This window comes from Cervus elaphus, chromosome 24 (assembly GCF_910594005.1).
Source record: "Cervus elaphus chromosome 24, mCerEla1.1, whole genome shotgun sequence".
NCBI lineage: Eukaryota > Metazoa > Chordata > Mammalia > Artiodactyla > Cervidae > Cervus > Cervus elaphus.
In genome coordinates, this window is record NC_057838.1 from 9378670 (window position 1) to 9402459 (window position 23790).

A 23790-nucleotide genomic window follows, 5' to 3' on the forward strand; every position below is an offset into this window, starting at 1 on the left:
AGGGCATCGCGGTGTCCATTCCACTTGAGGCTGCAAACTCAGGGTCCCTCTCACATACCTAGAGCTGAGAGAAGCCTCCTCTTGAGGTGCTTGTGGTAAGGTGGTATTCCTCTGGAGTTGAAGCCAGGGACTAATCTCTCATCTCGAGTTGATTCTTGGTCCACGGAGCTCTTTCGTTTTGCTACAGTGACCTCAGGATCCCTCTAGCCTTGAAACAGTGTTCTTGGGGTTTCTCTGGAGTGCCATCAAGGAAGTCAAGGCTCCTTTCATGTGTGATGTGCAACACGGAATTGCTCTGCACGCAGTGCAGGGGAATCGGGCCACATCTCGCGGCGAGGGGGAAGTCTCACGGTTTTTCTCGAGTTGCGGCGGCAAACTGGGGTATATTCTCGAGTTACGACGGGGATGGCCCTTCCACACACGTGTTTGTTCAGCGACGTCAGGACTCCTGCCTAGTTGCGAGGGACAACTCGGGATTCTCCTCGAGGCTTGGCAGGGCAATTGGGACGCCTCTCCAGCTGAGGCGGGAGACCAAGGGTCCCTTTCCACGTGCCACAGGAATCCTGGGACTCCTATCAAGTTTCACGAGGAGTCAGGCATCGTCTCCTTTGGAGGCACTGATCTCCGCGTACCTCTGGAGTTTTCAAAGGATGTGAGGCCTCCGGTCGCGATGAGGTGGGGAACTTAGTCTTTCTCTGTGGTCTGCACAGGGGATTCAGACATCCTTTCGTCTTGGGAGATGCAAGACGAGCCTGCATTCAAGTCACTTCAGGGATATCCGGCCTTATTTCGAGTCAGGGCATAGCGGTGTCGATTCCACTTGAGGCCACAAACTCAGGGTCCCTCTCACATACCTAGAGCTGAGGGAAGCCTCCTCTTGAGGTGGTTGTGGTAAGGTGGTATTCCTCTGGAGTCGAAGCCAGGGACTAACCCCTCATCTCGAGTTGATTTTTGGTCCACGGAGCTCTTTCGTGTTGCTACAGTGACCTAAGGATCCCTCTAGCCTTGAAACAGTGTTCTTGGGGTTTCTCTGGAGTGCCATCAAGGAAATCAAGGCTCCTTTCATGTGTGATGTGCCACACGGAATTGCTCTACACGCAGTGTAGGGGATCGGGCCTCATCTCGCGGCGAGGGGGAAGTCTCATGGTTTTTCTCGAGTTGCGGCGGGAACCTGGGGTATATTCTCGAGTTACGACAGGGATGGCCCTTCCACCGACGTGTTTGTTCAGCGACGTCAGGACTCCTGCCTAGTTGCGAGGGACAACTCGGGATTCTCCTCGAGGCTTGGCAGGGCAATTGGGACGCCTCTCCAGCTGAGGCGGGAGACCAAGGGTCCCTTTCCACGTGCCACAGGAATCCTGGGACTCCTATCAAGTTTCACGATGAGTCAGGCATCGTCTCCTTTGGAGGCACTGATCTCCGCGTACCTCTGGAATTTTCAAGGATGTGAGGCCTCCGGTCGCGATGAGCTGGGGAACTAGGTCTTTCTCTGTGGTCTCCACAGGGGATTCAGACATCCTTTCGTCTTGGGAGATGCAAGACGAGCCTGCATTCAAGTCACTTCAGGGATATCCGGCCTTATTTCAAGTCAGGGCATCGCGGTGTCCATTCCACTTGAGGCCGCAAACTCAGGGTCCCTCTCACATACCTAGAGCTGAGGGAAGCCTCCTCTTCAGGTGCTTGTGGTTAGGTGGTATTCCTCTGGAGTCGAAGCCAGGGACTAACCTCTCATCTCGAGTTGATTTTTGGTCCACGGAGCTCTTTCGTGTGGCTACAGTGACCTCAGGATCCCTCTAGCCTTGAAACAGTGTTCTTGGGGTTTCTCTGGAGTGCCATCAAGGAAATCAAGGCTCCTTTCATGTGTGATGTGCAACACGGAATTGCTCTGCACGCAGTGCAGGGGAATCGGGCCTCATCTCGCGGCGAGGGGGAAGTCTCATGGCTTTTCTCGAGTTGCAGCGGGAACCTGGGGTATATTCTCGAGTTACGATGGGGATGACCCTTAAACCCACGTGTTTGTTCAGCGACGTCAGGACTCCTGCCTAGTTGCGAGGGACAACTCGGGATTCTCCTCGAGGCTTGGCAGGGCAATTGGGACGCCTCTCCAGCTGAGGCGGGAGACCAAGGGTCCCTTTCCACGTGCCACAGGAATCCTGGGACTCCTATCAAGTTTCACGAGGAGTCAGGCATCGTCTCCTTTGGAGGCACTGATCTCCGTGTACCTCTGGCGTTTTCAAAGGATGTGAGGCCTCCGGTCGTGATGAGGTGGGGAACTCGGTCTTTCTCTGTGGTCTCCACAGGGGATTCAGACATCCTTTCGTCTTGGGAGATGCAAGATGAGCCTGCATTCAAGTCACTGCAGGGATATCCGGCCTTATTTCGAGTCAGGGCATCACGGTGTCCATTGAACTTGAGGCCGCATACTCAGGGACCCTCTCACATACCTAGAGCTGAGAGAAGCCTCCTCTTGAGGTGCTTGTGTTAAGGTGGTATTCCTCTGGAGTCGAAGACAGGGACTAACCTCTCATCTCGACTTGATTTTTGTCCATGGATCTCTATCGTGTTGCTACAGTTACCTCAGGATTCCTCTAGCCTTGAAACAGTGTTCTTGGGGTTTCTCTGGAGTGCCATTAAGGAAATCAAGACTCCTTTCATGTGTGATGTGTAACACGGAATTGCTCTGCACGCAGTGCAGGGGAATCGGGCCTTATCTCGCGGCGAGGGGGAAGTCTCATGGTTTTTCTCGAGTTGCGGCGGGAACCTGGGGTATATTCTGGAGTTACGACGGGGATGGCCCTTCCACCCACGTGTTTGTTCAGCGACGTCAGGACTCCTGCCTAGTTGCCAGGGACAACTCGGGATTCTCCTCGAGGCTTGGCAGGGCAATTGGGACGCCTCTCCAGCTGAGGCGGGAGTCCAAGGGTCCCTTTCCACGTGCCACAGGAATCCTGGGACTCCTATCAAGTTTCACGAGGAGTCAGGCATCGTCTCCTTTGGAGGCACTGATCTCCGCATACCTCTGGAGTTTTCAAAGGATGTGAGGCCTCCGGTCTGGATGAGGTGGGGAACTAGGTCTTTCTCTGTGGTCTCCACAGGGGATTCAGACATCCTTTCGTCTTGGGAGATGCAAGACGAGCCTGCATTCAAGTCACTGCAGGGATATCAGGCCTTATTTCGAGTCAGGGCATCGCGGTGTCCATTCCACTTGAGGCCGCAAACTCAGGGTACCTCTCACATACCTAGAGCTGAGAGAAGCCTCCTCTTGAGGTGCTTGTGGTTAGGTGGTATTCCTCTGGAGTCGAAGCCAGGGACTAACCTCTCATCTCGAGTTGATTTTTGGTCCACGGAGCTCTTTCGTGTTGCTACAGTGACCTCAGGATCCCTCTAGCCTTGAAACAGTGTTCTTGGGGTTTCTCTGGAGTGCCATCAAGGAAATCAAGGTTTCTTTCATGTGTGATGTGCAACACGGAATTGCTCTGCACGCAGTGCAGGGTAATCGGGCCTCATCTCGCGGCGAGGGAGAAGTCTCATGGTTTTTCTCGAGTTGCGGCGGGAACCTGGGGTATATTCTCGAGTTATGACGGGGATGGCCCTTCCACCCACGTGTTTGGTCAGCGACGTCAGAACTCCTGCCTAGTTGCGAGGGACAACTCGAAATTCTCCTCGAGGCTTGGCAGGGCAATTGGGACGCCTCTCCAGCTGAGGCGGGAGACCAAGGGTCCCTTTCCACGTGCCACAGGAATCCTGGGACTCCTATCAAGTTTCACGAGGAGTCAGGCATCGTCTCCTTTGGAGGCACTGATCTCCGCGTACCTCTGGAGTTTTCAAAGTATATGAGGCCTCCGGTCGCGATGAGGTGGGAAACTAGGTCTTTCTCCGTGGTCTCCACAGGGGATTCAGACATCCTTTCGTCTTGGGAGATGCAAGACGAGCCTGCATTCAAGTCACTGCAGGGATATCCGGCCTTATTTCGAGCCAGGGCATCGCGGTGTCCATTCCACTTGAGGCCGCAAACTCAGGGTCCCTCTCACATACCCAGAGCTGAGAGAAGCCTCCTCTTGAGGTGCTTGTGGTAAGGTGGTATTCCTCTGGAGTCGAAGTCAGGGACTAACCTCTCATCTCGAGTTGATTTTTGGTTCACGGAGCTCTTTCGTGTTGCTACAGTGACCTCAGGATCCCTCTAGCCTTGAAACAGTTTCTTGGGGTTTCTCTGGAGTGCCATCAAGGAAATCAAGGCTCCTTTCATGTGTAATGTGCAACATGGAATTGCTCTGCACGCAGTGCAGGGGAATCGGGCCTCATCTCGCGGCGAGGGGGAAGTCTCATGGTTTTTCTCGAGTTGCGGCGGGAACCTGGGGTATATTCTCGAGTTACGACGGAGATGGCCCTTCCACCCACGTGTTTGTTCAGCGACGTCAGGACTCCTGCCTATTTGCGAGGGACAACTCAGGATTCTCCTCGAGGCTTGGCAGGGCAATTGGGACGCCTCTCCAGCTGAGGCGGGAGAACAAGGGTCCCTTTCCACGTGCCACAGGAATCCTGGGACTCCTATCAAGTTTCACGAGGAGTCAGGCATCGTCTCCTTTGGAGGCACTGATCTCCGCATACCTCTGGAGTTTTCAAAGGATGTGAGGCCTCCGGTCGCGATGAGGTGGTGAACTAGGTCTTTCACTGTATTCTCCACAGGGGATTCAGACATCCTTTCATGTTGGGAGATGCAAGACGAGCCTGCATTCAAGTCACTGCAGGGATATCCGGCCTTATTTCGAGTCAGGGCATCGCGGTGTCCATTCCACTTGAGGCCGCAAACTCAGGGTCCCTCTCACATAGCTAGAGCTGTGAGAAGCCTCCTCTTGAGGTGCTAGTGGTAAGGTGGTATTCCTCTGCAGTCGAAGGTAGGCACTAACCTCTTATCTCGAGTTGATTTTTGGTCCACGGAGCTCTTTCGTGTTTCTACAGTGACCTCAGGATCCCTCTAGCCTGGAAACAGTGTTCTTGGGGTTTCTCTGGAGTGCCATCAAGGAAATCAAGCCTCCTTTCATGTGTGATGTGCAACACGGAATTGCTCTGCACGCAGTGCAGGGGAATCGGGCCTCATCTCGCGGCGAGGGGGAAGTCTCATGGTTTTTCTCGAGTTGCGGCGGGAACCTGGGGTATATTCTCGAGTTACGACGGGGATGGCCCTTCCACCCACGTGTTTGTTCAGCGACGTCAGGACTCCTGCCTAGTTGCGAGGGACAACTCAAAATTCTCCTCGAGGCTTGGCAGGGCAATTGGGACGCCTCTCCAGCTGAGGCGGGAGACCAAGGGTCCCTTTCCACGTGCCACAGGAATCCTGGGACTCCTATCAAGTTTCACGATGAGTCAGGCATCGTCTCCTTTGGAGGCACTGATCTCCGCGTACCTCTGGAGTTTTCAAAGGATGTGAGGCCTCCGGTCGCGATGAGGTGGGGAATTCGGTCTTTCTCTGTGGTCTCCACAGGGGATTCAGACATCCTTTCGTCTTGGAAGATGCAAGACGAGCCTGCATTCAAGTCACTGCAGGGATATCCGGCCTTATTTCGAGTCAGGGCATCGCGGTGTCCATTGAACGTGAGGCCGCATACTCAGGGTCCCTCTCACATAGCTAGAGCTGAGAGAAGCCTCCTCTTGAGGTGCTTGTGGTAAGGTGGTATTCCTCTGGAGTCGAAGACAGGGACTAACCTCTCATCTCGACTTGATTTTTGTCCATGGAGCTCTATTGTGTTGCTACAGTTACCACAGGATCCCTCTAGCCTTGAAATAGTGTTCCTGGGGTTTCTCTGGAGTGCCATTAATGAAATCAAGGCTCCTTTCATGTGTGATGTGCAACACGAAATTGCTCTGCACGCAGTGCAAGGGAATCGGGCCTCATCTCGCGGCGAGGGGGAAGTCTCATGGTTTTTCTCGAGTTGCGGCGGGAACCTGGGGTATATTCTCGAGTTACGACGGGGATGGCCCTTCCACCCACGTGTTTGTTCAGCGACGTCAGGACTCCTGCCTAGTTGCGAGGGACAATTCGGGATTCTCCTCGAGGCTTGGCAGGGTAATTGGGACGCCTCTCCAGCTGAGGCGGGAGACCAATGGTCCCTTTCCACGTGCCACAGGAATCCTGGTACTCCTATCAAGTTTCACGAGGAGTCAGGCATCGTCTCCTTTGGAGGCACTGATCTCCGCGTACCTCTGGAGTTTTCAAAAAATGTGAGGCCTCCGGTCGCCATGAGGTGGGGAACTAGGTCTTTCTCTGTGGTCTCCACAAGGGATTCAGACATCCTTTCGTCTTCGGAGATGCAAGACGAGCCTGCATTCAAGTCACTGCAGGGATATCCGGCCTTATTTCGCGTCAGGGCATCGTAGTGTCCACTCCACTTGAGGCCACAAACTCAGGGTCCCTCTCACATACCTAGAGCTGAGAGAAGCCTCCTCTTGAGGTGCTTGTGGTAAGGTGGTATTCCTCTGGAGTCGAAGCCAGGGACTAACCTCTCATATCGAGTTGATTTTTGGTCCCCGGAGCTCTTTTGTGTTGCTACAGTGACCTCAGATTCCCTCTAGACATGAAACAGTGTTCTTGGGGTTTCTCTGGAGTGCCATCAAGGAAATCAAGGCTCCTTTCATGTGTGATGTGCAACACGGAATTGCTCTGCATGCAGTGCAGGGGAATCGGGCCTCATCTCGCGGCGAGGGGGAAGTCTCATGGTTTTTCTCGAGTTGCGGCGGGAACCTAGGATATATTGTCAAGTTACGACGTGGATGGCCCGTCCACCCACGTGTTTCTTCAGCGACGTCAGGACTCCTACATAGTTGCGAGCGACTACTCGGGATTCTCCTCGAGGCTTGGCAGGGCAATTGGGACGCCTCTCCAGCTGAGGCGGGAGACTAAGGGTCCCTTTCCACGTGCCACAGGAATCCTGGGACTCCTATCATGTTTCATGAGGAGTCAGGCATCGTCTCCTTTGGAGGCACTGATCTCCGCGTACCTCTGGAGTTTTCAAAGGATGTGTGGCCTCCGGTCTGGATGAGGTGGAGAACTAGGTCTTTCTCTGTGGTCTCCACAGGGGATTCAGACATCCTTTCGTCTTGGGAGATGCAAGACGAGCCTGCGTTCAAGTCACTGCAGGGATATCCGGCCTTATTTCGCGTCAGGGCATCGCGGTGTCCATTCCATTGAGGCTGCAAACTCAGGGTCCCTCTCACATACCTAGAGCTGAGAGAAGCCTCCTCTTGAGGTGCTTGTGGTAAGGTGGTATTCCTCTGGAGTTGAAGCCAGGGACTAATCTCTCATCTCGAGTTGATTCTTGGTCCACGGAGCTCTTTCGTTTTGCTACAGTGACCTCAGGATCCCTCTAGCCTTGAAACAGTGTTCTTGGGGTTTCTCTGGAGTGCCATCAAGGAAGTCAAGGCTCCTTTCATGTGTGATGTGCAACACGGAATTGCTCTGCACGCAGTGCAGGGGAATCGGGCCACATCTCGCGGCGAGGGGGAAGTCTCACGGTTTTTCTCGAGTTGCGGCGGCAACCTGGGGTATATTCTCGAGTTACGACGGGGATGGTCCTTCCACACACGTGTTTGTTCAGCGACGTCAGGACTCCTGCCTAGTTGTGAAGGACAACTCGGGATTCACCTCGAGGCTTGGCAGGGCAATTGGGACGCCTCTCCAGCTGAGGCGGGAGACCAAGGGTCCCTTTCCACGTGCCACAGGAATCCTGGGACTCCTATCAAGTTTCACGAGGAGTCAGGCATCGTCTCCTTTGGAGGCACTGATCTCCGCGTACCTCTGGAGTTTTCAAAGGATGTGAGGCCTCCGGTCGCGATGAGGTGGGGAACTTAGTCTTTCTCTGTGGTCTGCACAGGGGATTCAGACATCCTTTCGTCTTGGGAGATGCAAGACGAGCCTGCATTCAAGTCACTGCAGGGATATCCGGCCTTATTTCGAGTCAGGGCATAGCGGTGTCGATTCCACTTGAGGCCGCAAACTCAGGGTCCCTCTCACATACCTAGAGCTGAGGGAAGCCTCCTCTTGAGGTGGTTGTGGTAAGGTGGTATTCCTCTGGAGTCGAAGCCAGGGACTAACCCCTCATCTCGAGTTGATTTTTGGTCCACGGAGCTCTTTCGTGTTGCTACAGTGACCTAAGGATCCCTCTAGCCTTGAAACAGTGTTCTTGGGGTTTCTCTGGAGTGCCATCAAGGAAATCAAGGCTCCTTTCATGTGTGATGTGCCACACGGAATTGCTCTACACGCAGTGTAGTGGATCGGGCCTCATCTCGCGGCGAGGGGGAAGTCTCATGGTTTTTCTCGAGTTGCGGCGGGAACCTGGGGTATATTCTCGAGTTGCGACGGGGATGGCCCTTCACACACGTATTTGTTCAGTGACGGCAGGATTTCTGCCTAGTTGCGAGGGACAACTCGGGATTCTCCTTGAAGCTTGGCAGGGAAATTGGGATGCCTCTCCAGCTGAGGCGGGAGACCAAGGGTCCCTTTGCACGTGCCACAGAAATCCTGGGACTCCTGTCAAGTTTCCCGAGGAGTCAGGCATCATCTCCTTTGGAGGCACTAATCTCCGCGTACCTCTGGAGTTTTCAAAGGATGTGAGGCCTCCGGTCGCGATGAGGTGGGGAACTAGGTTTTTCTCTGTGGTCTCCACAGGGGATTCAGACATCCTTTCGTCTTGGGAGATGCAAGACGAGCCTGCATTCAAGTCACTGCAGGGATATCCGGCCTTATTTCGCGTCAGGGCATCGCAGTGTCCATTCCACTTAAGGCCGCAAACTCAGGGTCCCTCTCACATACCTAGAGCTGAGAGAAGCCTCCTCTTGAGGTGCTTGTGGTAAGGTGGTATTCCTCTGGAGTCGAAGCCAGGGACTAACCTCTCATCTCGAGTTGATTCTTGGTCCACGGAGCTCTTTCGTGTTGCTACAGTGACCTCTGGATCCCTCTAGCCTTGAAACAGTGTTCTTGGGGTTTCTCTGGAGTGCCATCAAGGAAATCAAGGCTCCTTTCATGTGTGATGTGCAACACGGAATTGCTCGGCACGCAGTGCAGGGGAATCGGGCCTCATCTCGCGGCGAGGGGGAAGTCTCATGGCTTTTCTGGAGTTGCAGCGGGAACATGGGGTATATTCTCGAGTTACGACAGGGATGGCCCTTCCACCGACGTGTTTGTTCAGCGACGTCAGGACTCCTGCCTAGTTGCGAGGGACAACTCGGGATTCTCCTCGAGGCTTGGCAGGGCAATTGGGACGCCTCTCCAGCTGAGGCGGGAGACCAAGGGTCCCTTTCCACGTGCCACAGGAATCCTGGGACTCCTATCAAGTTTCACGAGGAGTCAGGCATCGTCTCCTTTGGAGGCACTGACCTCCGCGTACCTCTGGAGTTTTCAAGGATGTGAGGCCTCCGGTCGCGATGAGCTGGGGAACTAGGTCTTTCTCTGTGGTCTCCACAGGGGATTCAGACATCCTTTCGTCTTGGGAGATGCAAGACGAGCCTGCATTCAAGTCACTTCAGGGATATCCGGCCTTATTTCAAGTCAGGGCATCGCGGTGTCCATTCCACTTGAGGCCGCAAACTCAGGGTCCCTCTCACATACCTAGAGCTGAGGGAAGCCTCCTCTTCAGGTGCTTGTGGTTAGGTGGTATTCCTCTGGAGTCGAAGCCAGGGACTAACCTCTCATCTCGAGTTGATTTTTGGTCCACGGAGCTCTTTCGTGTTGCTACAGTGACCTAAGGATCCCTCTAGCCTTGAAACAGTGTTCTTGGGGTTTCTCTGGAGTGCCATCAAGGAAATCAAGGCTCCTTTCATGTGTGATGTGCAACACGGAATTGCTCTGCACGCAGTGCAGGGGAATCGGGCCTCATCTCGCGGCGAGGGGGAAGTCTCATGGCTTTTCTCGAGTTGCAGCGGGAACCTGGGGTATATTCTCGAGTTACGATGGGGATGACCCTTAAACCCACGTGTTTGTTCAGCGACGTCAGGACTCCTGCCTAGTTGCGAGGGACAACTCAAAATTCTCCTCGAGGCTTGGCAGGGCAATTGGGACGCCTCTCCAGCTGAGGCGGGAGACCAAGGGTCCCTTTCCACGTGCCACAGGAATCCTGGGACTCCTATCAAGTTTCACGAGGAGTCAGGCATCGTTTCCTTTGGAGGCACTGATCTCCGTGTACCTCTGGCGTTTTCAAAGGATGTGAGGCCTCCGGTCGTGATGAGGTGGGGAACTCGGTCTTTCTCTGTGGTCTCCACAGGGGATTCAGACATCCTTTCGTCTTGGGAGATGCAAGATGAGCCTGCATTCAAGTCACTGCAGGGATATCCGGCCTTATTTCGAGTCAGGGCATCGCGGTGTCCATTGAACTTGAGGCCGCATACTCAGGGACCCTCTCACATACCTAGAGCTGAGAGAAGCCTCCTCTTGAGGTGCTTGTGTTAAGGTGGTATTCCTCTGGAGTCGAAGCCAGGGACTAACCTCTCATCTCGACTTGATTTTTGTCCATGGATCTCTATCGTGTTGCTACAGTTACCTCAGGATTCCTCTAGCCTTGAAACAGTGTTCTTGGGGTTTCTCTGGAGTGCCATTAAGGAAATCAAGGCTCCTTTCATGTGTGATGTGCAACACGGAATTGCTCTGCACGCAGTGCTGGGGAATCGGGCCTTATCTCGCGGCGAGGGGGAAGTCTCATGGTTTTTCTCGAGTTGCGGCGGGAACCTGGGGTATATTCTGGAGTTACGACGGGGATGGCCCTTCCACCCACGTGTTTGTTCAGCGACGTCAGGACTCCTGCCTAGTTGCCAGGGACAACTCGGGATTCTCCTCGAGGCTTGGCAGGGCAATTGGGACGCCTCTCCAGCTGAGGCGGGAGTCCAAGGGTCCCTTTCCACGTGCCACAGGAATCCTGGGACTCCTATCAAGTTTCACGAGGAGTCAGGCATCGTCTCCTTTGGAGGCACTGATCTCCGCATACCTCTGGAGTTTTCAAAGGATGTGAGGCCTCCGGTCTGGATGAGGTGGGGAACTAGGTCTTTCTCTGTGGTCTCCACAGGGGATTCAGACATCCTTTCGTCTTGGGAGATGCAAGACGAGCCTGCATTCAAGTCACTGCAGGGATATCAGGCCTTATTTCGAGTCAGGGCATCGCGGTGTCCATTCCACTTGAGGCCGCAAACTCAGGGTACCTCTCACATACCTAGAGCTGAGAGAAGCCTCCTCTTGAGGTGCTTGTGGTTAGGTGGTATTCCTCTGGAGTCGAAGCCAGGGACTAACCTCTCATCTCGAGTTGATTTTTGGTCCACGGAGCTCTTTCGTGTTGCTACAGTGACCTCAGGATCCCTCTAGCCTTGAAACAGTGTTCTTGGGGTTTCTCTGGAGTGCCATTAAGGAAATCAAGGCTCCTTTCATGTGTGATGTGCAACACGGAATTGCTCTGCACGCAGTGCAGGGTAATCGGGCCTCATCTCGCGGCGAGGGAGAAGTCTCATGGTTTTTCTCGAGTTGCGGCGGGAACCTGGGGTATATTATCGAGTTAGGACGGGGATGGCCCTTCCACACACGTGTTTGTTCAGCGACAGCAGGACTCCTGCCTAGTTGCGAGGGACAACTCGGGATTCTCCTCGAGGCTTGGCAGGGCAATTGGGACGCCTCTCCAGCTGAGGCGGGAGACCAAGGGTCCCTTTCCACGTGCCACAGGAATCCTGGGTCTCCTATCAAGTTTCACGAGGAGTCAGGCATCGTCTCCTTTGGAGGCACTGATCTTCCAGTACCTCTGGAGTTTTCAAAGGATGTGAGGCCTCCGGTCGCGATGAGGTGGGGAACTAGGTCTTTCTCTGTGGTCTGCACAGGGGATTCAGACATCCTTTCGTCTTAGGAGATGCAAGACGAGCCTGCATTCAGGTCACTGCAGGGATATCCGGCCTTACTTCGCGTCAGGGCATCGCAGTGTCCATTCCACTTGTGGCCGCAAACTCAGGGTCCCTCCCACATACCTAGAGCTGAGAGAAGCCTCCTCTTGAGGTGCTTGTGGTAAGGTGGTATTCCTCTGGAGTCGAAGCCAGGGACTAACCTCTCATCTCGAGTTGATTCTTGGTCCACGGAGCTCTTTCGTGTTGCTACAGTGACCTCAGGATCCCTCTAGCCTGGAAACAGTGTTCTTGGGGTTTCTCTGGAGTGCCATCAAGGAAATCAAGGCTCCTTTCATGTGTGATGTGCAACACGGAATTGCTCTGCACGCAGTGCAGGGGAATCGGGCCTCATCTCGCGGCGAGGGGGAAGTCTCATGGTTTTTCTTGAGTTGCGGCGGGAACCTGGGATATATTGTCAAGTTACGACGGGGATGGCCCCTCCACCCACGTGTTTCTTCAGCGACGTCAGGACTCCTGCATAGTTGCGAGCGACTACTCGGGATTCTCCTCGAGGCTTGGCAGGGCAATTGGGACGCCTCTCCAGCTGAGGCGGGAGACCAAGGGTCCCTTTCCACGTGCCACAGGAATCCTGGGACTCCTATCAAGTTTCACGAGGAGTCAGGCATCGTCTCCTTTGGAGGCACTGATCTCCGCGTACCTCTGGAGTTTTCAAAGGATGTGAGGCCTCCGGTCGCGATGAGATTGGGAACTAGGTCTTTCTCTGTGGTCTCCACAGGCGATTCAGACATCCTTTCTTCTTGGGAGATGCAAGACGAGCCTGCATTCAAATCACTGCAGGGATATTCGGCCTTATTTCGCGTCAGGGCATCGCAGTGTCCATTCCACTTGAGGCCGCAAACTCAGGGTCCCTCTCACATACCTAGAGCTGAGAGAAGCCTCCTCTTGAGGTGCTTGTGGTAAGGTGGTATTCCTCTGGAGTCGAAGCCAGGGACTAACCTCTCATCTTGAGTTGATTCTTGATCCACGGAGCTCTTTCGTGTTGCTACAGTGACCTCAGGATCCCTCTAGACTTGAAACAGTGTTCTTGGGGTTTCTCTGGAGTGCCATCAAGGAAATCAAGGCTCCTTTCATGTGTGATGTGCAACACGGAATTGCTCTGCACGCAGTGCAGGGGAATCGGGCCTCATCTCGCTGCGAGGGGGAAGTCTCATGGCTTTTCTCGAGTTGCAGCGGGAACCTGGGGTATATTCTCGAGTTACGATGGGGTGGCCCTTCCACCCACGTGTTTGTTCAGCGACGTCAGGACTCCTGCCTAGTTGCGAGGGACAACTCGGTATTCTCCTCGAGGCTTGGCAGGGCAATTGGGACGCCTCTCCAGCTGAGGCGGGAGACCAAGGGTCCCTTTCCACGTGCCACAGGAATCCTGGGACTCCTATCAAGTTTCACGAGGAGTCAGGCATCGTCTCCTTTGGAGGCACTGATCTCCGCGTACCTCTGGAGTTTTCAAGGATGTGAGGCCTCCGGTCGCGATGAGCTGGGGAACTAGGTCTTTCTCTGTGGTCTCCACAGGGGATTCAGACATCCTTTCGTCTTGGGAGATGCAAGACGAGCCTGCATTCAAGTCACTACAGGGATCTCCGGCCTTATTTCGAGTCAGGGCATCGCGGTGTCCATTCCACTTGAGGCCGCAAACTCAGGGTCCCTCTCACATACCTAGAGCTGAGGGAAGCCTCCTCTTGAGGTGCTTGTGGTAAGGTGGTATTCCTCTGGAGTCGAAGCCAGGGACTAACCTCTCATCTCGAGTTGATTTTTGGTCCACGGAGCTCTTTCGTGTTGCTACAGTGACCTCAGGATCCCTCTAGCCTTGAAAGAGTGTTCTTGGTGTTTCTCTGGAGTGCCACCAAGGAAATCAAGGCTCCTTTCATGTGTGATGTGCAACACGGAATTGCTCTGCACGCAGTGCAGGGGTACAGGCCTCATCTCGCGGCGAGGTGGAAGTCTAACGGTTTATCTCGAGTTGCGGCGTGAACCTGGGGTATATTCTCGAGTTACGACGGGGATGGCCCTTCCACACACGTGTTTGTTCAGCGACGTCAAGACTCCTGCCTAGTTGCGAGGGACAACTCGGAATTCTCCTCGAGGCTTGGCAGGGCAATTGGGACGCCTCTCCAGCTGAGGCGGGAGACCAAGGGTCCCTTTCCACGTGCCACAGGAATCCTGGGACTCCTATCAACTTTAACGAGGAGTCAGGCATCGTCTCCTTTGGAGGTACTGATCTCCGCGTACCTCTGGAGTTTTCAAAGGATGTGAGGCCTCCGGTCGCGATGAGGTGGAGAACAAGGTCTTTCTCTGTGGTCTCCACGGGGGATTCAGACATCCTTTCGTCTTGAGAGATGCAAGACGAGCCTGCATTCAAGTCACTGCAGGGATATCCGGCCTTATTTCGAGTCAGGGCATCGCGGTGTCCATTCCACTTGAGGCCGCAAACTCAGGGTCCCTCACACATACCTAGAGCTGAGAGAAGCCTCCCCTTGAGGTGCTTGTGGTAAGGTGGTATTCCTCTGGAGTCGAAGCCAGGGACTAACCTCTCATCTCAAGTTGATTTTTGGTCCATGGAGCTCTTTCGTGTTGCTACAGTGACCTCAGGATCCCTCTAGCCTGGAAACAGTGTTCTTGGGTTTTCTCTGGAGTGCCATCATGGAAATCAAGGCTCCTTTCATGTGTGATGTGCAACACGGAATTGCTCTGCACGCAGTGCAGGGGAATCGGGCCTCATCTCGCGGCGAGGGGGAAGTCTCATGGTTTTTCTCGAGTTGCAGCGGGAACCTGGGGTATATTCTCGAGTTACGATGGGGATGAGCCTTTAACCCACGTGTTTGTTCAGCGACGTCAGGACTCCTGCCTAGTTGCGAGGGACAACTCGGGATTCTCCTCGAGGCTTGGCAGGGCAATTGGGACGCCTCTCCAGCTGAGGCGGGAGACCAAGGGTCCCTTTCCACGTGCCACAGGAATCCTGGGACTCCTATCAAGTTTCAAGAGGAGTCAGGCATCGTCTCCTTTGGAGGCACTGATCTCCGCGTACCTCTGGAGTTTTCAAAGGATGTGAGGCCTCCGGTCGCGATGAGGTGGCGAACTAGGTCTTTCTCTGTGATCTCCACAGGCGATTCAGACATCCTTTCATCTTGGGAGATGCAAGACGAGCCTGCATTCAAGTCACTGCAGGGATATCCGGCCTTATTTCGCGTCAGGGCATCGCAGTGTCCACTCCATTTGAGGCCGCAAACTCAGGGTCCCTCTCACATACCTAGAGCTGAGAGAAGCCTCCTCTTGAGGTGCTTGTGGTAAGGTGGTATTCCTCTGGAGTCGAAGCCAGGAACTAACCTCTCATCTCGAGTTGATTCTTGGTCCACGGAGCTCTTTCGTGTTGCTACAGTGACCTCAGGATCCCTCTAGCCTTGAAACAGTGTTCTTGGGGTTTCTCTGCAGTGCCATCAAGGAAATCAAGTCTCCTTTCATGTGTGATGTGCAACATGGAATTGCTCTGCACGCAGTGCAGGGAAATCGGGCCTCATCTCGCGGCGAGGGGGAAGTCTCATGGTTTTTCTCATGTTGCGGCGGGAACGTGGGGTATATTCTCGAGTTAAGACGGGGATGGCACCTCCACCCACGTGTTTGTTCAGCGACGTCAGAACTCCTGCCTAGTTGCGAGGGACAACTCGGGATTCTCCTTGAGGCTTGGCAGGGCAATTGGGACACCTCTCCAGCTGAGGCGGGAGACCAAGGGTCCCTTTCCACGTGCCACAGGAATCCGGGGACTCCTATCAAGTTTCACGAGGAGTCAGGCATCGTCTCCTTTGGAGTCACTGATCTCCGCGTACCTCTACAGTTTTCAAAGGATGTGAGGCCTCCGGTCGCGATGAGGTGGGGAACTAGGTCTTTCTCTGTGGTCTCCACAGGGGATTCAGACATCCTTTCGTCTTGGGAGATGCAAGACGAGCCTGCATTCAAGTCACTGCAGGGATATCCGGCCTTATTTCGCGTCAGGGCATCGCAGTGTCCTTTCCACTTGAGGCCGCAAAATCAGGGTCCCTCAGACATACCTAGAGCTGAGAGAAGCCTCCTCTTGAGGTGCTTGTGGTAAGGTGGTATTCCTCTGGAGTCGAAGCAAGGGACTAACCTCTCATCTCGACTTGATTTTTGGTCCACGGAGCTCTTTCGTGTTGCTACAGTGACCTCAGGATCCCTCTATCCTTGAAACAGTGTTCTTGGGGTTTCTCTGGAGTGCCATCAAGGAAACCAAGGCTCCTTTCATGTGTGATGTGCAACACGGAATTGCTCTGCACGCAGTGCAGGGGAATCGGGCCTCATCTCGCGGCGAGGGGGAAGTCTCATGGTTTTTCTCAAGTTGCGGCGGGAACCTGGGGTATATTCTCGAGTTACGACGGGGATGGCCCTTCCACCCACGTGTTTGTTCAGCAACGTCAGGACTCCTGCCTAGTTGTGAGGGACAACTCGGGATTCTCCTCGAGGCTTGGCAGGGCAATTGGGACGCCTCTCCAGCTGAAGCGGGAGACCAAGGGTCCCTTTCCACGTGCCACAGGAATCCTGGGACTCCTATCAAGTTTCACGAGGAGTCAGGCATCGTCTCCTTTGGAGGCACTGATCTCCGCGTACCTCTGGAGTTTTCAAAGGATGTGAGGCCTCCGGTCGCGATGAGGTGGGGAACTAGGTCTTTCTCTGTGGTCTCCACAGGCGATTCAGACATCCTTTCGTCTTGGGAGATGGAAGACGAGCCTGCATTCAAGTCACTGCAGGGATATCCGGCCTTATTTCACGTCAGGGCATCGCAATGTCAATTCCACTTGAGGCTGCAAACTCAGGGTCCCTCTCACATACCTAGAGCTGAGAGAAGCTTCCTCTTGAGGTGCTTGTGGTAAGGTGGTATTACTCTGGAGTCGAAGCCAGGGACTAATCTCTCATCTCGAGTTGATTCTTGGTCCACGGAGCTCTTTCGTTTTGCTACAGTGACCTCAGGATCCCTCTAGCCTTGAAACAGTGTTCTTGGGGTTTCTCTGGAGTGCCATCAAGGAAGTCAAGGCTCCTTTCATGTGTGATGTGCAACACGGAATTGCTCTGCACGCAGTGCAGGGGAATCGGGCCTCATCTCGCGGCGAGGGGGAAGTCTCACGGTTTTTCTCGAGTTGCGGCGGCAACCTGGGATATATTCTCGAGTTACGACGGGGATGGCCCTTCCACACACGTGTTTGTTCAGCGACGTCAGGACTCCTGCCTAGTTGCGAGGGACAACTCGGGATTCTCCTCGAGGCTTGGCAGTGCAATTGGGACGCCTCTCCAGCTGAGGCGGGAGACCAAGGGTCCCTTTCCACGTGCCACAGGAATCCTGGGACTCCTATCAAGTTTCACGAGGAGTCAGGCATCGTCTCCTTTGGAGGCACTGATCTCCGCGTACCTCTGGAGTTTTCAAAGGATGTGAGGCCTCCGGTCGCGATGAGGTGGGGAACTAGGTCTTTCTTTGTGGTCTGCACAGGGGATTCAGACATCCTTTCGTCTTGGGAGATGCAAGACGAGCCTGCATTCAAGTCACTGCAGGGATATCCGGCCTTATTTCGCGTCAGGGCATCGCAGTGTCCATTCCACTTGAGGCTGCAAACTCAGTGTCCCTGTCACATACCTAGAGCTGAGAGAAGCCTCCTATTGAAGTGCTTGTGGTTAGGTGGTATTCCTCTGGAGTCGAAGCCAGGGACTAACCTCTCATCTCGAGTTGATTTTTGGTCGACGGAGCTCTTTCGTGTTGCTACAGATACCTCAGGATCCCTCTAGCCTTGAAACAGTGTTCTTGGGGTTTCTCTGGAGTGCCATCAAGGAAGTCAAGGCTCCTTTCATGTGTGATGTGCAACACGGAATTGCTCTGCACGCAGTGCAGGGGAATCGGGCCTCATCTCGTGGCGAGGGGGAAGTCTCATGGTTTTTCTCGAGTTACGGCGGGAACCTGGGGTATATTCTCGAGTTACGACGGGGATGGCCCTTCCACCCACGTGTTTGTTCAGCGACGTCAGGACTCCTGCCTAGTTGCGAGGGACAACTCGGGATTCTCCTCGAGGCTTGGCAGGGCAATTGGGACGCCTCTCCAGCTGAGGCGGGAGACCAAGGGTCCCTTTCCACGTGCCACAGGAATCCTGGGACTCCTATCAAGTTTCACGAGGAGTCAGGCATCGTCTCCTTTGGAGGCACTGATCTCCGCGTACCTCTATATTTTTCAAAGGATGTGAGGCCTCCGTTCGCCATGAGGTGGGGAACTAGGTCTTTCTCTGTGGTCTCCACAGGGGATTCAGACATCCTTTCGTCTTGGGAGATGCAAGACGAGCCTGCATTCAAGTCACTGCAGGGATATCCGGCCTTATTTCGCGTCAGGGCATCGCAGTGTCCATTCCACTTGAGGCCGCAAACTCAGGGTCCCTCTCACATACCTAGAGCTGAGAGAAGCCTCCTCTTGAGGTGCTTGTGGTAAGGTGGTATTCCTCTGGAGTCGAAGCCAGGGACTAACCTCTCATCTCGAGTTGATTCTTGGTCCACGGAGCTCTTTCGTGTTGCTACAGTGACCTCAGGATCCCTCTAGCCTTGAAACAGTGTTCTTGGGGTTTCTCTGGAGTGCCATCAAGGAAATCAAGGCTCCTTTCATGTGTGATGTGCAACACGGAATTGCTCTGCACGCAGTGCAGGGGTTTCGGGCCTCATCTCGCGGCGAGGGGGAAGTCTCATGGTTTTTCTCGAGTTGCGGCTGGAACTTGGGATATATTCTCGAGTTACGATGGGGATGGCCCTTCCACACACGTGTTTGTTCAGCGACGTCAGGACTCCTGCCTAGTTGCGAGGGACAACTCGGTATTCTCCTCGAGGGTTGGCAGGGCAATTGGGACGCCTCTCCAGCTGAGGCGGGAGACCAAGGGTCCCTCTCCACGTGCCACAGGAATCCTGGGACTCCTATCAAGTTTCACGAGGATTCAGGCATCGTCTCCTTTGGAGGCACTGATCTCCGCGTACCTCTGGAGTTTTCAAGGATGTGAGGCCTCCGGTCGCGATGAGCTGGGGAACTAGGTCTTTCTCTGTGGTCTCCACAGGGTTTCAGACATCCTTTCGTCTTGGGAGATGCAAGACGAGCCTGCATTCAAGTCACTACAGGGATCTCCGGCCTTATTTCGAGTCAGGGCATCGCGGTGTCCATTCCACTTGAGGCCGCAAACTCAGGGTCCCTCTCACATACCTAGAGCTGAGGGAAGCCTCCTCTTGAGGTGCTTGTGGTTAGGTGGTATTCCTCTGGAGTCGAAGCCAGGGACTAACCTCTCATCTCGAGTTGATTTTTGGTCCACGGAGCTCTTTCGTGTTGCTACAGTGACCTCAGGATCCCTCTAGCCTTGAAACAGTGTTCTTGCAGTTTCTCTGGAATGCCATCAAGGAAATCAAGGCTCCTTTCATGTGTGATGTGCAACACGGAATTGCTCTGCACGCAGTGCAGGGGAATCGGGCCTCATCTCGCGGCGAGGGGGATGTCTCATGGTTTTTCTCGAGTTGCGGCGGGAACCTGGGGTATATTCTCGAGTTACGACGGGGATGGCCCTTCCAAACACGTGTTTGTTCAGCGACGTCAGGACTCCTGCCTAGTTGCGAGGGACAACTCGGGATTCTCCTCGAGGCTTTGCAGGGCAATTGGGACGCCTCTCCAGCTGAGGCGGGAGACCAAGGGTCCCTTTTCACGTGCCACAGGAATCCTGGGACTCCTATCAAGTTTCACGAGGAGTCAGGCATTGTCTCCTTTGGAGGCACTGATCTCCGCGTACCTCTGGAGTTTTCAAAGGATATAAGGAATCCGGTCGTGATGAGGTGGGGAACTAGGTCTTTCTCTGTGGTCTCCACAGGGGATTCAGACATCCTTTCGTCTCGGGAGATGCAAGACGAGCCTGCATTCAAGTCACTGCAGGGATATCCGGCCTTATTTCGCGTCAGGGCATCGCAGTGTCCTTTCCACTTGAGGCCGCAAAATCAGGGTCCCTCAGACATACCTAGAGCTGAGAGAAGCCTCCTCTTGAGGTGCTTGTGGTAAGGTGGTATTCCTCTGGAGTCGAAGCAAGGGACTAACCTCTCATCTCGACTTGATTTTTGGTCCACGGAGCTCTTTCGTGTTGCTACAGTGACCTCAGGATCCCTCTATCCTTGAAACAGTGTTCTTGGGGTTTCTCTGGAGTGCCATCAAGGAAACCAAGGCTCCTTTCATGTGTGATGTGCAACACGGAATTGCTCTGCACGCAGTGCAGGGGAATCGGGCCTCATCTCGCGGCGAGGGGGAAGTCTCATGGTTTTTCTCAAGTTTCGGCGGGAACCTGGGGTATATTCTCGAGTTACGATGGGGATGGCCCTTCCACCCACGTGTTTGTTCAGCAACGTCAGGACTCCTGCCTAGTTGTGAGGGACAACTCGGGATTCTCCTCGAGGCTTGGCAGGGCAATTGGGACGCCTCTCCAGCTGAAGCGGGAGACCAAGGGTCCCTTTCCACGTGCCACAGGAATCCTGGGACTCCTATCAAGTTTCACGAGGAGTCAGGCATCGTCTCCTTTGGAGGCACTGATCTCCGCGTACCTCTGGAGTTTTCAAAGGATGTGAGGCCTCCGGTCGCGATGAGGTGGGGAACTAGGTCTTTCTCTGTGGTCTCCACAGGCGATTCAGACATCCTTTCGTCTTGGGAGATGGAAGACGAGCCTGCATTCAAGTCACTGCAGGGATATCCGGCCTTATTTCACGTCAGGGCATCGCAATGTCAATTCCACTTGAGGCTGCAAACTCAGGGTCCCTCTCACATACCTAGAGCTGAGAGAAGCTTCCTCTTGAGGTGCTTGTGGTAAGGTGGTATTACTCTGGAGTCGAAGCCAGGGACTAATCTCTCATCTCGAGTTGATTCTTGGTCCACGGAGCTCTTTCGTTTTGCTACAGTTTCCTCAGGATCCCTCTAGCCTTGAAACAGTGTTCTTGGGGTTTCTCTGGAGTGCCATCAAGGAAGTCAAGGCTCCTTTCATGTGTGATGTGCAACACGGAATTGCTCTGCACGCAGTGCAGGGGAATCGGGCCTCATCTCGCGGCGAGGGGGAAGTCTCACGGTTTTTCTCGAGTTGCGGCGGCAACCTGGGATATATTCTCGAGTTACGACGGGGATGGCCCTTCCACACACGTGTTTGTTCAGCGACGTCAGGACTCCTGCCTAGTTGCGAGGGACAACTCGGGATTCTCCTCGAGGCTTGGCAGTGCAATTGGGACGCCTCTCCAGCTGAGGCGGGAGACCAAGGGTCCCTTTCCACGTGCCACAGGAATCCTGGGACTCCTATCAAGTTTCACGAGGAGTCAGGCATCGTCTCCTTTGGAGGCACTGATCTCCGCGTACCTCTGGAGTTTTCAAAGGATGTGAGGCCTCCGGTCGCGATGAGGTGGGGAACTAGGTCTTTCTTTGTGGTCTGCACAGGGGATTCAGACATCCTTTCGTCTTGGGAGATGCAAGACGAGCCTGCATTCAAGTCACTGCAGGGATATCCGGCCTTATTTCGAGTCAGGGCATCGCAGTGTCCATTCCACTTGAGGCTGCAAACTCAGTGTCCCTGTCACATACCTAGAGCTGAGAGAAGCCTCCTATTGAAGTGCTTGTGGTTAGGTGGTATTCCTCTGGAGTCGAAGCCAGGGACTAACCTCTCATCTCGAGTTGATTTTTGGTCGACGGAGCTCTTTCGTGTTGCTACAGATAACTCAGGATCCCTCTAGCCTTGAAACAGTGTTCTTGGGGTTTCTCTGGAGTGCCATCAAGGAAGTCAAGGCTCCTTTCATGTGTGATGTGCAACACGGAATTGCTCTGCACGCAGTGCAGGGGAATCGGGCCTCATCTCGTGGCGAGGGGGAAGTCTCATGGTTTTTCTCGAGTTACGGCGGGAACCTGGGGTATATTCTCGAGTTACGACGGGGATGGCCCTTCCACCCACGTGTTTGTTCAGCGACGTCAGGACTCCTGCCTAGTTGCGAGGGACAACTCGGGATTCTCCTCGAGGCTTGGCAGGGCAATTGGGACGACTCTCCAGCTGAGGCGGGAGACCAAGGGTCCCTTTCCACGTGCCACAGGAATCCTGGGACTCCTATCAAGTTTCACGAGGAGTCAGGCATCGTCTCCTTTGGAGGCACTGATCTCCGCGTACCTCTATATTTTTCAAAGGATGTGAGGCCTCCGGTCGCCATGAGGTGGGGAACTAGGTCTTTCTCTGTGGTCTCCACAGGGGATTCAGACATCCTTTCGTCTTGGGAGATGCAAGACGAGCCTGCATTCAAGTCACTGCAGGGATATCCGGCCTTATTTCGTGTCAGGGCATCGCAGTGTCCATTCCACTTGAGGCCGCAAACTCAGGGTCCCTCTCACATACCTAGAGCTGAGAGAAGCCTCCTCTTGAGGTGCTTGTGGTAAGGTGGTATTCCTCTGGAGTCGAAGCCAGGGACTAACCTCTCATCTCGAGTTGATTCTTGGTCCACGGTGCTCTTTCGTGTTGCTACAGTGACCTCAGGATCCCTCTAGCCTTGAAACAGTGTTGTTGGGGTTTCTCTGGAGTGCCATCAAGGAAATCAAGGCTCCTTTCATGTGTGATGTGCAACACGGAATTGCTCTGCACGCAGTGCAGGGGTTTCGGGCCTCATCTCGCGGCGAGGGGGAAGTCTCATGGTTTTTCTCGAGTTGCGGCTGGAACTTGGGATATATTCTCGAGTTACGATGGGGATGGCCCTTCCACACACGTGTTTGTTCAGCGACGTCAGGACTCCTGCCTAGTTGCGAGGGACAACTCGGGATTCTCCTCGAGGCTTGGCAGGGCAATTGGGACGCCTCTCCAGCTGAGGCGGGAGACCAAGGGTCCCTCTCCACGTGCCACAGGAATCCTGGGACTCCTATCAAGTTTCACGAGGATTCAGGCATCGTCTCCTTTGGAGGCACTGATCTCCGCGTACCTCTGGAGTTTTCAAGGATGTGAGGCCTCCGGTCGCGATGAGCTGGGGAACTAGGTCTTTCTCTGTGGTCTCCACAGGGAATTCAGACATCCTTTCGTCTTGGGAGATGCAAGACGAGCCTGCATTCAAGTCACTACAGGGATCTCCGGCCTTATTTCGCGTCAGGGCATCGCGGTGTCCATTCCACTTGAGGCCGCAAACTCAGGGTCCCTCTCACATACCTAGAGCTGAGGGAAGCCTCCTCTTGAGGTGCTTGTGGTTAGGTGGTATTCCTCTGGAGTCGAAGCCAGGGACTAACCTCTCATCTCGAGTTGATTTTTGGTCCACGGAGCTCTTTCGTGTTGCTACAGTGACCTCAGGATCCCTCTAGCCTTGAAACAGTGTTCTTGCAGTTTCTCTGGAGTGCCATCAAGGAAATCAAGGCTCCTTTCATGTGTGATGTGCAACACGGAATTGCTCTGCACGCAGTGCAGGGGAATCGGGCCTCATCTCGCGGCGAGGGGGATGTCTCATGGTTTTTCTCGAGTTGCGGCGGGAACCTGGGGTATATTCTCGAGTTACGACGGGGATGGCCCTTCCAAACACGTGTTTGTTCAGCGACGTCAGGACTCCTGCCTAGTTGCGAGGGACAACTCGGGATTCTCCTCGAGGCTTTGCAGGGCAATTGGGACGCCTCTCCAGCTGAGGCGGGAGACCAAGGGTCCCTTTTCACGTGCCACAGGAATCCTGGGACTCCTATCAAGTTTCACGAGGAGTCAGGCATTGTCTCCTTTGGAGGCACTGATCTCCGCGTACCTCTGGAGTTTTCAAAGGATATAAGGAATCCGGTCGCGATGAGGTGGGGAACTAGGTCTTTCTCTGTGGTCTCCACAGGAGATTCAGACA